We start from the raw sequence: 15106 nt of genomic DNA, 5'->3' as shown, positions 1-15106 counted from the left end.
CCACTCTGTGTTAGCTTTATTCACAACCTATGTCTCATCTTAAGATAATCCCCAGAGATAATGTGGGACAACTCCTGAAACAATGAATACGCAAGGTTACTTCAATACGTTTTATGACACTGAACTGTGATTCTATCAAAGTTTGCTTGGAAGAAAGAAATAGTAAAGAGTGTGAGGAATGGGACTTCCCTGGTGGCCCAGTGGCTAAGACTCCACATTGCCAATGCGGGGGGCCTGGATTTGATACCTGGTGGGGGAACAGGATCCCACATGCCACAACTAAAGATCCCACATGCAGCAACCAAAACTCAGTACAGCCAAACAAATAAAGTAAATATTTTTTAAAAGGGCCTCCCTGATGGCTCAGTGGTAAAGACTCTGCCTGCCAGTGGAGGAGACATGGGTTTGATCCCTGGTTCAGGAAGATCCCACCTGTCGTGGAGCCAGCAAGCCTGTATGCCACAACTATTGAGCCTGTGCTCTAGAGCTGGGGAGCCGAAACTACTGAAGCCTGCGTGCCCTAGAATCTGTGCTCCACAAGATAAGAAGCCACCATCTCTTCTAATGAAGAACCCACACACCACAACTTGAGAAGAGTGACCCCTACTCGCTGCGACTAGAGAAAAGACCCAGCACAGCCAAAAATAAATAAATATATTTTTATATAAAAATATATATAATGTATATAAAAGAGTGTGAAGGTTAGAGTCAGTGCTCTGGACACAAAGCCCCACACCATATATAACAGTTGTGATCTTAGATGAGCAGCTTTACTTATCTCGGTCTTGGTTTTGTCACCCTCTAAATGGAGATAATACTATACTACCTATCTCCTAGGATTTGCAAGAAGTGCCAGTGAAAGAGTAAAAAGGTCTTGGCACGTGGTCAAGACTCAACTAACTTCAGATATGACAAAGATCTTCACTGTGTGGAAACAGAATTTGCATGGAAGCCAAAGCTTCAGCAAAGAGGTGTTACTGAAACCGGAAAGTGGGTTGCGGATGGGAAGAGAGAACCTGCTGCTTCTAAGTTCCCACGGCATCTCTGCTTCCCCTGCTAGACAGAAAGCACAGAGGTGCCGAGAAACTTGAGGATCATCCTTCCAATTCTCCCAGCAAGATGTGAGCTGAAGGAGAGAGTGCAGGCCACGCTGGAATCAGCACTAGTGAACCTTAATTTCTCATCATGTCTCAACATGGGAGTGCCTCAATGCCATCTGGATTTATGTTAACTCTGTAAAGAGAAAGCACATTGCTCACTCTGGAGGAGGTTAAAAACTTAAGGGGAAAATCCCATGCCAATACTATTCTTATTAAAAACACTATTCGTATTAAAAACAGGTCAAAATGATGGGGAGAAAACAAATCTTAGTATTGCATATGTTTTCATAAGTGGTTTTGGTTTTATGAATGAAGTTTTGATTCTAAAGACAAAGGTGCAGAAGAGAATGATAAAGCCATATTTCATTGATAAGGTCCCAGATTCTCATCTAAAATGAAACAAAGTAAAAGCCTGAAGCATGTAAAGATTTTTTTCACTGCAAGCTTTTGGAATTTCCCAGGAGAAGAATAAAGATAGAACTAGAGAAAACTAATTTAATATAGGTAAAATTTAATCTTCTCTTTTAACAAAAGGTTGAAAATAATTAAGAACCTGAAATGGAAAAAAAGCTTATGCAAAACTCTGTATATAGATAGCTTATAAAAAGTTTATGCAACATTTTAATACATATAATACATAAAATTTATACTATGTGTAGAATTAAATTAAGAAAAGTGAAAGTGTTAATAGCTCTATCTGACTATCTGCGACCCCATGGACTGTAGCCCGACAGGCTCCTCTGTCTGTGGAATTCCCCAGGCAAGAATACTGGAGTGGGTAGCCATTCCCTTCTGCAGGAGACCTTCCTGACCCAGGGATCGAACCCCAGTCTCCTGCATTGTAGGCAGATTCTTTACCGTATTAAGAAAATATAAACTTAAATTATGAATTTTACCCAGTGACAGGAATATTTTTGAGAATTAATGCTAAACAAAATAAATATTCTAAAAATATCTCTTTGGTTTGAACCTTGAACTGTGGTGTGGGAGAAGACTCTTGAGAGTCCCTTGGACTGCAAGGAGATCCAACCAGTCCATTCTGAAGGAGATCAGCCCTGGGATTTCTTTGGAAGGAATGATGCTAAAGCTGAAACTCCAGTACTTTGGCCACCTCATGCGAAGAGTTGACTCATTGGAAAAGACTCTCATGCTGGGAGGGATTAGGGGCAGGAGGAGAAGGGGACGACAGAGGATGAGATGGCTGGATGGCATCACTGACTCGATGGACATGAGTCTGGGTGAACTCCGGGAGTTGGTGATGGACAGGGAGGCCTGGCGTGCTGCAATTCATGGGGTTGCAAAGAGTCGGACACGACTGAGCAACTGAACTGAACTGAACTGAACTGAATAACCCCATACTTATTGAAGAAAAGGAAAGAAGAAAAAAAAAAGGAAAATGGCAAGAAAATTCAGACAGTTTTTCAACCAAAATGAACTTACATGGAAGTCCTAGGGGCAGAAATGCAAGTCAGGATTTGACTGCTGAGCACAAAAACATGAGTTCAAAGAATATTTGTGCTCTTTACTTGTAGAAGATGTTTGAAATATAGTTCCTAGATAATCTTAACATGCAAGGCAGGTAATCTGGTGAGTTTTGCATGTGTGTGTATATATATGCGTATGCTTTAAAAAGATTCACCAGGAGGCTTCTTTGAAGAGTTGGCCTCCCTTAAAAGGAACCTGATAAACAAAAATTTAATTTGGACTCTATTTGGTAAACACAACTCATGAAATCCAGCTCAGGCCATGGGATAAGGCATGGCAAGCTAAGGAAGTTCCCGTCCACATTCGGTCAGTGTCAGCTCGCCTCGCTGTTCTCCTGGGATCGGAAGCAGTGTAGACAAACCATAGTCTTGGACTCCTGCAGTCTGTCAACTGTTTAAATGCTTTCCCAAGTAACAGAGAAAAATGGTGTATATTTTTGATTGCATAAGAAACAGATCTGAATGCTGAATTAGAAGGAATGGAAATGTTTATAGTTTTAATTGTCCAAAATACCTTTCAATTATACTTAATCTTCACTCTAACAAAAAATTCATTACAAGTAAATATCAGCACAAAATTCTCCACTAAACCACTATTTTTTTTTTTTTTTAATCTGGGTAACCACTCTCTTCCATTGTTGAATGATTAAGTACACACATTTGCTGAAATCCTGTACATCCTGTACAGTTTTAGTATGGTTCCACTTCTGTAAAATATGTATCTTTGAGGAAAAGTACTAGAATAAAACATCTAAAAACGAGAGACATTTGTTGTCTCTGGATGATGGAATTTCAGTAAAGAAATTATATCCTTTCCTGAGGGTTTCTAATTTTGCTAAAATTTCCCATAAGAAAAAATGTAATATTTATTGATCATGTATTAGATGCCAGGCAGTATGCAAGTTTTTTTTTTTAATGCTTCACGAGATAGGTATTATTATTATCCCTGCAGATGTGGAAACAGAGACCAAGGCAACCAATACTTGAAGGACGGAAACCTGAACTCAGACGTGTCTGTCTCACAACCATTTTGCTACAACTAAATTTCATTTGTAGCTGGAAGAAAAAAGAAAACACTTAAATACAAACGCTACAAACCCAAGTGAAAAGCTATATGGAGACAATATACTTCTAGGCATTTATATCAAAGATTTTAATTAGGTACTCCTTAAATATCTCCATGATTTTTAAAATATTTTTAAAAGTATGATATCTATTTGAAAATGAAAGGAAATTAATCAAATCTTACATGAACTAAAACCAACAATCTAGATTTAAATCAGAAAGAAGATATGTAATCTTCTTTCAGTGAAGATCCAGTCACCAAACAGACAACCCCTTATTGATTCTAACCTACCTGATCTGACTGCAAAGAAGAAAGTAAAAAGAATCTTTCCTTGTGAGAGGGATAAACTTAAGACTCAAAGAAAATGGTGCTCCATCAATCATGTGAAACAAAGAGTTGGTAGCTCGGTCATGTCCGACTCTTTGTGACCCCATGGACTGTAGCCCATCAAGTTCCTCTGTTCATGGGATTTTCCTGGCAAGAATACTGGAATGGATTGCCATTTCCTTCTCCAGGGTATCTTCTTGACCCAGAGATCGAACCCAGGTCTCCTGCATTTCAGGCAGATTCTTTACTGTCTGAGCCACCAGGGAAGCCCATAGATCATGCGGAAACCATGATTTCTTAGTGGCTTAAAGTCCCATCCCAAGTACACTACAAATCAAAGAAATGTAAGTTACAACAGTGAAATACCATTTTTCACCTATCCCATTAACAAAGATGATAATGAAAGAAAAGTACCACCATAAGAGTACTGAAAAACTGGCACCATTGCAAACTTTTAGTAGAGTGTGGTTATACAATAAATATGGATGAAACTCCAAAATGTACCAACCCACTCATCAACGAGTTTTCTACCTAGGGATTTATACTAAGGAGAAAATTTAAGTATGCTGTGTGTTGTGGTATTGTTTGTTCAAGGCAATATTGCTTATAACATAGAAAAACCAGCAGTAATCTATATATCCACTCATAGGGGAGTTTACTTCTGTATCTGCAAAATCTGGTTACTACATCTAGAACTAAAAATAAATATCTGGTGAATGAATGGCACAATGAATAACTTAATGGGATACAGCTATATAATTGAATTCTAGACCAGCAATAATACTTCTGATGTAGCTATATTCAGCATTTTGTTAAGTGATCAAAACAGACTACAGAGTTGTCTATTGGTACAATCCTATTCATATAAAATCATATATATACCTGTGTACTACTATATCTGTGTAGATATCTAGAAGGTCAATACAGGTGGGAATTTTTCACTTTTTCTTTATACTTTTATGTATCATTTGGACTTATTTAAAAATATTAGCTACATTTTCTTTTTGGTTGAGGAGATAGTGTGTGTGAGTTGCTCAGTCGTGTCTGACTCTTTGTGACCCCATGGACTGACTGTAGCCTGCCAGACTCCTCTGTCCGTGCATGGAATTCTCCAGGCAAGAATACTGGAGTGACTTGCCATTTCCTTCTCCAGGAGAATCTTCCCAATCCAGGGATTGAACCTGGGTCTCCTGCATTGCAAGCAAATTCTTTACCATCTGAGGCACCAGGGAAGTCCTTTGGGGGCTTGAGGAGAATCCTACTTAAATTTGTATCCCAACCACCCTACTAGGGAGGAGGAGAATACCACTAAATAATAGATGTTATTCAGAGGATAAGATTTAAGACAATTTGATTTTCCTTGTTTTCTCAAACACTGCTGTGCTAGAAGTTCTCTTTTCTACTCCCATAACATGCCTGAAACAGAATGAACACAAGGCACATCTGTTTGAAAACAGTTGCAATCAGTGCCCTGGTAACCATTACACTGAAGAGAAAATCTCCGTAAAAGATATTTCACTACTTGGGCTTTTTCTGTCTAGAGCCCTTCTGAATCCAGCCTTGTTAACTTTCTGGACAACCCTCCTAGCCCAGGGATGCCCTCCTGGGTTCAGCGCGCATCCACGTGCAGTCATCATTCAATGCACTCCATCTGTTAGCTCCACACACAAAGACCTCAAGTTATCTGGCAAACAAACATTGCTTTTCTTGAACGCTAGACTGAGATTAAAAGTGTATGGCTTGTATTAATAACTAATGGTTTCTGGTCATTTTTGTTTTCAATCCAGGAGAAAATACAAGCATCGCTGATACACAAATGACGAAGTGTTTCTCTCTGGATTCAAAAAAGGGCAGCATGATTCCTCCACTGAGGCCCTGTCTGATGACAACAGGGCCCAGCTGCAATTCTGGCCAGCCTCTGAAAGCAGGAGTCAGGGCCAACAAATGCTACATCTACACACGTGCCCTGAAGAATCAGCCAACTGTGAGAACGATGGAGAGCACACACGTGAGCTGATGACTATAAGCCTCCTCCTCTGGATGTCATTTATCAGAATTACAAACATTTGCTGAAATGTATCCCATGTCATGCCAATGCATGGGTTCACCAAGTCAAGAATAAGCTACATATTTTGGCCCTGTAGTATTTTCCCTAAATTATCATGTGCAGAGTGACAGCAAGATGGAGGGTTGAGACAAAAGAGACCGACCACCAGAAGAATACACACCTACTGCTTCCCTCCTTATAATTCCTGGGTGCAGCATCTATCCAGCAGGAACAGCAGGCAGCCAACATGCACAGCATTCTCAATGCCTCAGTGTGAGGGTGGCTGGCTTGATCTTGATTGGATCAAGCTGATTATGGATTTAGGGTTGCAAATCCTCTTTAAAAAGGAAGCATTGTATATGAAGATGAACCTCCTGACTTGAGCTTTGAGTTACATGTCCAGGGGTGGTGACAGTCTGAGATCACACCTGTTTGATGCTGGTTGCATTCATATGCAAGACGCGAGGCCAGCCTGGGACCTGTGCAGATGCCCACGGGCCTCCTGAGAGAGGAGCCCAGAAGACAGCTTGTGTCAGGGGCCCGGCTCCACTGTGGGAACAAGCACTTGCCCTTCCGCCTGGCTCCTGCCACCGCTGACTAGTTTTCCCTGATACTGCGATCATGTGCCTCGTCTACTCAGAGCTGTCTGCATCTGAGCCACAGCTATTTCCTGAGGGATATAAAACTCAACAAACTGCAAATAAACAGTACAAAACATGATCTCATGCTGTCACGCCGCTGTCTCTCTAAACTGTACCATCCTGGCGGCTCCCTGATTTACAAGTGTCATTTGACACTCGCTTTTCCCTTCCAGCGACTTCTTGCCCCTGCTTTTACCCATGTCCATCAGCTCCCTCTCCCACTTAATGTGTCCTCTCCAATCTTGCGCCAATGCCCACGTGGGGCCTCTGCTCTCAAGGTCACCAGGCTACAAGTGTTCCTAGAGTTCACGGGCAAGTTAACCTTCCTTGTTCTCAAGAGCTGAACACTGTCAGTGGGTTCCTCTGTCAGTCTTGGCTGTCTGATTGATCTTCTCTTGCTCAAACTGCCCTTCTATATTTGTTAATTTTGGTCGGGGGTACAGATATCATCCCAGGTCCAGAAACTCAGAGTGGGTCTTGTCTTAATCTCTCTTCTCTCATCCCCTACATCCAGGCAGGCTGCCACCATCAACCCTGGAGATTCAGTCTTCAAACAGGCTTGTAGTTCATTTAATACAGATCCAAAAAAAAAAAAAAATCCCCCAAAAGGAGTCTGTAAACTATAGTACAACACATAAATTCAAGATGTCAGCCTGGGCACACTCCTTTCACCCCATTTCTGTCCTGTGCCAAAGGCATTCAACTCTTACTCCGGTATTTCAATCCTGTAATATGGTACATTGTAAGTTTCCATCTAGAGCTTGCTTGGACTGTTTTATGACAGTCCCTTGAAATCAAATGTTCTTTCCTCTCTTTAAAAACACAGCACTTGAGCCACCTTCCCCAAGACCTTGACCCAGATTAAGCTGAGTTTTAGCCACTTCAATAACCCCTTGGGCAGAATTTTAATTAGTTTAACAGACCTGTGCGCATTGCAGAGGTCTTTATATAGTTTTCATTTTCTTCTTTATTTTCTAATTTGTGTTTGTTTATTGATTTTTCAAACATGCACAAGTAGGGACCAGGTCTTGCTATGGGTTGTTAGTGGCCAACTGATTTCAGCTCATTATCAATTAGTCCCACCGCCCCCACTTTATACATGAATACATTTTTAAACTATCGTTCCCACACACTCACCCTTGGTGTCTCCTCCAGAGAGTCTTGTGATGAGAGAGTTATTAACAGTATTTAAAACTCTCATTTCGACTTGGGAGCAAGAAATGCACCCACTCCTGACAAAAACAGCTTACGGATGAATTCCAAGTATCCAAGTGTTATTTTTTTCATCCCACAAACCCAGGGACATGACACGACCATGACACAAGCCTGGATGACATCCCACAGCCATCAGATGATAGATGTTTTCGTTGGTTTCTCCTTAAATCAGGGCTATCAACAGCGGCATGAATCTGAACGAGAGCCCTCTTCAATAGTTCTGACAAGGCTCCCTTCATAAACCTCAACTACTTTCCTACTGAAGAAATGCTCTATTAAGTCAATTCTGTTTATACAATCATTGTGCATTTATATCTTTTTAAAGATAAAATGAAACTTTTATGAAAGATGAATTGTATGTACCCAGAGTACTATCTGCCTTGGAAAGATGCCAAAACACATACTCATTTAAAATACACAAAACAAAAACCACCAGCCACCAATACTTCTCCCAAGAACACAAAAAAAGTAGTATACAGAATTCTTTTTTGCATAGTAGGGTGATATTTTTTAAAAAATTTTTATTGAAGTATAATTGATTTACAATGTTGCATTAATTTCTGCTGTACAGGAAAGTGACTCAGTTAAATATATACATTTTTTATATTCTTTTCCAATATGTTTTAATACAGAATATTGAATATAGTTCCCTGTGCTATACAGTAGGCAACCAGCACTGGAGGCCATAGACTTCAGGTGTAGGAACCCACAAAAAGGGCCCAGGAACTACCTACAGGGGGTAGGTGTTGGGGTGGCTAGGCAGCTCCAGCCCTAGCATTGACTGTCAAGGGATGATGCTGGCCCACTGTGGCCAGAGCATGCTATTTTTAAAGAGAAGTCATAAGTTTGGGTTTTTTTAAAGTGTGAAGTATCCTGACTTTAAAAATGCTGGCCCAGACTTTTACAATACACTGGACTCGGGAAAACAGGCCTGTAGTCCATCTCTATAGCATTGTGACTCTTTGTAAGCCTGGTGTTGAGGGGGAAATGTCAACTAAAATTTCTCTGTTTCTCCTGAAAGAGCCCTTTGTCTCTAGGCTAAGAGCATAGACCTGGTAGATAAAAAAACCATTCTCTATTTTTACTTTTAAAAATATCCAGTATTTGAACTAAAAAGGATTCACTCTACTTTCCTATAAGAGTTTACATCCTCAGATACTCTGCTGGTAAACATTTAATGCAAACTCTTAATATCATGTCCACATAACCGACCTCAGCTAACTGTTACAGGTGTTAAAATGTGTGTCTGGATGGGAAGCACGAATTAACTGGCACAAATTTTTAAAAGGACAAAAAATGAGGAGGGACCAAAAATTCTCACAGAAAATATATGAGCATGCAAGCTGACTCTCAGTTTATCAATTTCCTCAGGAAAGAACTTCCCATTTGCAGATGACTTATAGTACAACACACCCAACAGTTTCATTAGAATGCTATTTGTAATCAGTTCATCATACCACTATGCTTCAGGAAGTGAAAGCAAGAAGTATATAAAACCAACAACTATGCATATAGAACATTCAGAAGTCAAATAGCGTTTCTAACTGGGAAAATAACTGGGGAAGTGTAGCACTGCCATAGAAGAAACACAGTGACCATTGTGACTCTCGAGTGCATAAGCTTTGAAAAATCTTCATTATACACTTCTGAAAACTGAAAACCGTGTATTGCAAGAGGTGAAGAATCTATTCCGTAATGACTCATATACGATAACATCATTGGGTGGATCACATAGAATCTATTTCAAGTTCATTTCACTTTGCTCTGATTCTCATGTTTACTAAGAACTGATGTGGATAATGATAAATATTAGTGTCTCTACTTTCAAATGATTTTCCTCCTGATGGAACAAACATAATCTCAGGCAGGTAGAAAGAGAACTCACATGAAAGCCCTCTGCACACTAGGCTTAACTTTCTACTGAAACCTAGGAGAAAGCCTTAACACCGTATGTTGGAGAGCATCTTGTTAACACTGGGTGACGTTCTTGCCTACAGCTCCCTGTGTCTTGGTCTTTCCTTCTTGCGTTCGGTGTCTTCAGTTCACATACTCCCGCACTTGCTTGTCTGTTCATCCTGCCTCATCTACTTTGCCTCATCTTCTCTCACTCATTACTCTGGATTTTCTCTTTGTAATTGTTGAGTGTGACTGTTTTGCTTCTCTGGTCTCCTGTCCTTGCAGGGACCCTTTCCCTTCCTTGCCTAAATTAACGCTAGCTTTCAACCAAGGTATAAACTGCGAGCTAGTGTTAGGTCACCACAAAATGCATCCTTGGATACCTTACCCTTGAGGTGCTTATATCGAGTTCACAGCTTCACACGTTGAATCAACATGTTTGTCAGAAAGTATCTTTATTTTTAATTTGTGATAAAGAAACTGCTTAAAATCTCCCATATCCTGTGAAAGCTCCTCCCAGCTCCCATCTCTGTGCTCTGTTCAATTCCTTAGATTGTGCACTGCCTAACTTGAGCACCACCTTGGTCATGAAGCTGCTAAAATACTGAAAGAGTCAGAAAACAATTGCATCTGACGTGTTGGAACAGTGGACCATAGAACTTGCTGGCCTCTGTGTTTCCAAACAAAACAGATTCCACTCCACAGAGCTTGGGGAGAACCTACTCATTTTCATTTAGCTACTAAGCTTTCAAGATCTTGGCTGAAAACAGATGTAACTGCCTCAAGCAAACACCAAAGAGTTTTATCATTGTGTTTCCCACCCAACAAATTTGGCAACTGAAAGAACATGGAACCTCGGGATGTACATGACTTAGAGGCAGCGCCCTGGAGACCAAGCACGGTTTTTATAATGAAATACACCTGGGCTCAAAGCCTAGCATTCTCTACGGCATGATACCTGGCAAGTTACTCGATTTCTCTGACTGTGGTTTTTTTCATCAGTGAAGCAGAGAAGCAAATCCTACCACGTAGGATTGCCGTGAGGACTAAATTACAGGAGGTAATCTAGGAGCCTGGCTGGCACAGCATACAACCAACAGTGGTGTGGCGACCAGAAATGAAGAACACATGTGACCAGGCTCCTTCTTGCCCCAGCTGCTGCAGTGACCCTGGCTTAGCCTTCCTGGCTCTTCCCCTTGTCCAGCCTACTGGTAAAGCGTTGGGGGGAGAGTGTGTATTTTACAATGCAGAATCAGGAGGAGAGGTGGAAGGACAGTGGGTCATTGTTAGAAAATACCAGTAAGTTTGTCGGGGCCGTAGGGTGTAAGGACAGCTCATAGGGAAGGAGGGACCTGAGGTGCTGCTGTGGATTCTATGACCCCACTGTTGTACTGAACAACACAAGTAAATAAAGCATTTGCTATTTTGAAATGATTGTCACATTATGCAAGCAACCTAAATGTCCATTGACAGATGAATGGATAAAGATGATGATGTATACATGTACAGTAGAATATTACCCAGCCATAAAAAAACAATGAAATAATGCCAATTGCAGCAAAATGGATGGACCCAGAGATGATCACACTAAAGTCAGACAGACAAAGACAAATATCCCATGACATCATGTGTGTGGAATCTAAAAAGATGATACAAATAAATTTATTTACAAAACAGAAATAGACCCACAGACATAGAAAAGCAACTCCCAAAGGGGAAAGAGGGAGGGAGGGATAAATTGAGAATTTGGGATTAACAAATACACACTACTATATATTAAACAGACAACCAATGAGGACCGACTACATAGCACCGGGAACTATATTCAATGTTTTGTAATAGCCTTCGAGGAAAAAGAATCTGAAAAAGAATGGCGTGGCATGCATGCTCAGTCGTGTCCAACTCTTTGTAATTCCATGGACTGTGGCCTACCAGGCTCCTCTGTCCATGGAATTTTTCAGGCAAGAATACTAGAGTGTGTTGCCATTTCCTCCTCCAGGGGATCTTCCTGACCCAGAGATCAAACCCACATCTCCTGCATTTCCTGCATCAGCAGGTGGATTCTTTACACTGGCGCCACCTGGGAAGCCCGAAAAAGAACAGATATGAATGCAAAACTGAATCAGTTTGTTGTACATCTGAAACTAACACAACACTGTAAGTCAACTGTACATTAATTTTAAAAAGAAAAATAAATAAAAAATTAAAAAGAAATTATTGTCACATGACTGTTATCTGTTTGGCCCTAACATGAATCATTAAAATTGGACTATGTAGGTCTGGATACATACAGGTTAAAGGAAGTACTCTACTGGTTTTATCATTACTTACTTACACAGACTTGGGAATGGAGGTGGTCCCTAAGCTTGAGGGAAGGGGATGTAAAAACAGCTGAGCCGCCCACTCCTGGGCAGAGGAGTGCAGGGAGGTACCAGAAGGCGGGTGGCCAAAAGCAGAGTGTGACGCCAGGTCCTATTAGCCACTCTTGACTCATCCTGATTCTGGCGAGTCACTAGCATCTCTATGTTTCAGTTCTTCCCTCATAAAATGGCAGGATGGGAGGGCTATATTATTATGGCACACCAGTTGGCCTTTTAAAAGTGAGCTGGGATGCATGCCAGCAGCTGGGCCTCCGAAAGCTGGCTTGTACCTGCTCCTTAAGCAGTAGATATGCATGTGCCAGGTGTACACGCACATGTATGAGTATGTGTGTGTGTATATGTGAACACATGCATACTCACACAAACGCTGGGGCTGCTCCCGAACAAACCACTAAATCATTTAAAAAGAAAGCCTTTGAAAGGATCATCTGGCAAATCCCTCTCCACCCAGATAAGAATATACCTCATTCTAAAAAGACAGAGGACTTCTTTTTTTTCCCTAAAAATCTCCATAGGAGAGGTTTGCAGCCTCCCATTAATGTACTTGATTTTCTAAAAACTCTCATATGGGAAAGTTCTTCTCTGCTACATTTAAAAAAATTTCACTGCTGCCTGCATTCCCAATTCCTTTTACCACACTATTTTGATTTTGCCTAGAACATATCACTTTCTAACAATTATATAATTTTCTTAGGTATTAATATTTACTGCTTATTGTTTTCTGTCTCACCTCCTTTCCCCCAACCAGAATAAGGTACCTTATCCCAAGTACCTAGAGCAGTGCCTGGTTTGGACTTGGTACTCTATACATATTGGTAATTTGAAGCTGAATTATTTCTCTAATCTTTGATAAAATCACAAATCTACAGAGCTGGAAGGGACCTTAGAAAGGAACCTTAAAAATGCAAAAATTAAGGCCCCAGGAGGGTAGGTGGCTTGCCCGAGGGTATACACAGAACTTCCCAAGCCCCTTTCCACTTTACCTCTGCACCTCCAAACAGAACTGTGACCCTGGGGAAATAATCTGGGTGGGAGGCAGCCAATGAGAGAAGCCAAATCTGAACTCATTTAAAGCAAGAGAGTCAGAGAGAATAAGGTACAGCATTTATTTACAGAACAGTAAAATCTCTTAAAATAGTGATAATAATTTGTACCTCAGTAGCCACTTTCATCTAAGAATCTCAGAGAGCTTATGAAATTCTCTCCCTACAATGTGTGGCATCATTATCAGTACCAGCTCTCAGACAAGGGAACTAAGAAGCTGGGTGTGCTATGGCCGTCCTGCAGGCTGTCAAAGCTCTCTGGGACTACAAAGCCTCTCCATGATTTTATGTCCTCCTTCTTATCAACATCAAAAACAGCTGGATAAAGCTACAGCCTCCTGGTTTGTTTTCTTTTGTTGTTATTGTTCAGTTGCTAAGTCGTGTCCAACTCTTTGTGACCCCACGGACTGCAGCAGGCCAGGTTTCTGTGTCCTTCACTATCTCTCAGAGTTTTTCTCAAATTCATGTGCATTGAGCCAGTGATGCCATCCAACATCTCATCCTCTGTTGCCTTCTTCCCCTCCTACCCTTAATCTTTTCCAGCATGAGGGTCTTTTCCAATGAGTTGGTGCTTCGCATCAGGTGGGCAAAATATTGGAGCTTCAGCATCAGTCCTTCCAGTGAATATTCAGGGTTGATTTCCATTAGGACTGACTGGTTTGATCTCTTTGCAGTTCAAGGGACTCTCAAGAGTCTTCTCCAGCATCACAATTCAAAACATCAATTCTTTGGCACTCAGCCATCTTTATGGTCTGATTCTTATATCCATACATGACTACTAGAAAAACCATAGCTTTGACTACATGGACTTTTGTCGGCAAAGTGATGTTTCTGCTTTTTTATATGCTATCTAGGTTTGTCACAGCTTTTCTTCCAAGGAGCAAGCATACTATTCAGGCCCATTTCAAATTTTAAGCCCATATTTAGAGAAACAACCCAGGGCATTCGGGTGTCCAATCATGTAATGCCTCCTTCCAGCTCACCAACAGTTGGAACTTGACCACAAGGACATCTGAGGTAGCCAGCAGTTTTGGGGGCTGGGGAATTTGCTTCTTTCCTCAGTTTACTGCCCTTGCTCTACATATCCTTTCCATCTGTGTGAGGCAAATCAGCTCTGTTGGAATATTAATCTATCCACACAATTAGAGTGTTTACACTCATCCCTCAATTACTGAGGAACCACACGAAGGGCCAATGAGATGGAGTCAACACAACAGGCCCCAGGGAGGAGCCCATCTAGATTGTGACCAGGTGGCATGCTCTCCATTTCAAGGGGAGGAGGAAACAGTGGATTCTGAATTCTAAAACTTCTCACTGGAAAGCTTGCTCCAGGTGCCTCATTGAACGAAGGCAGATGGCCTTACCCTTCTTTACTCACTCATGGAATGACTTCAGAGCCACAGCAACCTCTATAACCATGCCACATATGCAGAGGTAGTTCCAGTGGAAGGACTCTTATTCTGGTTTGCTGTGTACCATGAGCTTTCTCCCCTTCTGCAGCTCCTGGGACCACACTGCTGACCTTGCCCTTGGACTGGGAGCTTTGTGGCCCAACTGCCAGGCAGCATCCTGAGGTCTGCCAGCCCCCTGGAACAAACGGAAATCCTTACTGAGCTCAGGATTTCCCACTGTTTCCTGAAAGTGCCATGTTCTGTGGGATACTCAAAGGAATAATGTGGAAAAGCTGTGAAACTTGAATTGAAAAATATCTTAAACAATGGCAGTTCCATACACAAAAAAATAAAAATGAAATTCCCTTGTGATCCAGCAATTCTGCTTTTGAGTATATACCTTCAAAATGGCTTCCCAAGTGGCACAGTGGTAAAGAATCTGCCTGCCAATGTAGAAGATGTGGGTTGGATCCTTGAGTCAGGAAGATCTCCTGGAGTAGGAAATTGCAACCTGC

The 15106-nt window shown here is 41.3% G+C and overlaps 1 protein-coding gene across 10 annotated transcripts in view; it reads right to left on the bottom strand.

The window, feature by feature from the left end:
* Positions 1 to 15106, bottom strand: part of FYN (FYN proto-oncogene, Src family tyrosine kinase) — a 211610-nt gene that overhangs the window by 144472 nt on the left and 52032 nt on the right. Inside the window, exon 1 of one of the 10 annotated variants that reach the window (XM_086317254.1) lies at positions 7803 to 8145. The exons of 7 other annotated variants lie outside the window; for them this stretch is intronic. The gene's annotated coding sequence lies outside the window, so the exon portion shown is untranslated. Of the gene's footprint in view, positions 1 to 7802; positions 8146 to 15106 lie in introns of those variants that run through there. 2 more of the 10 variants (XM_086317259.1, XM_086317255.1) reach the window with 2 other exon arrangements.

The sequence above is a fragment of the Bos grunniens genome, chromosome 9 (genome assembly GCF_055505025.1).
Source record: "Bos grunniens cultivar Pamir isolate PY7600 chromosome 9, Bosgru_T2T1.0, whole genome shotgun sequence".
Classification (NCBI taxonomy): Eukaryota; Metazoa; Chordata; class Mammalia; order Artiodactyla; family Bovidae; genus Bos; species Bos grunniens.
This window is presented reverse-complemented; position numbering and strand designations above follow the sequence as displayed.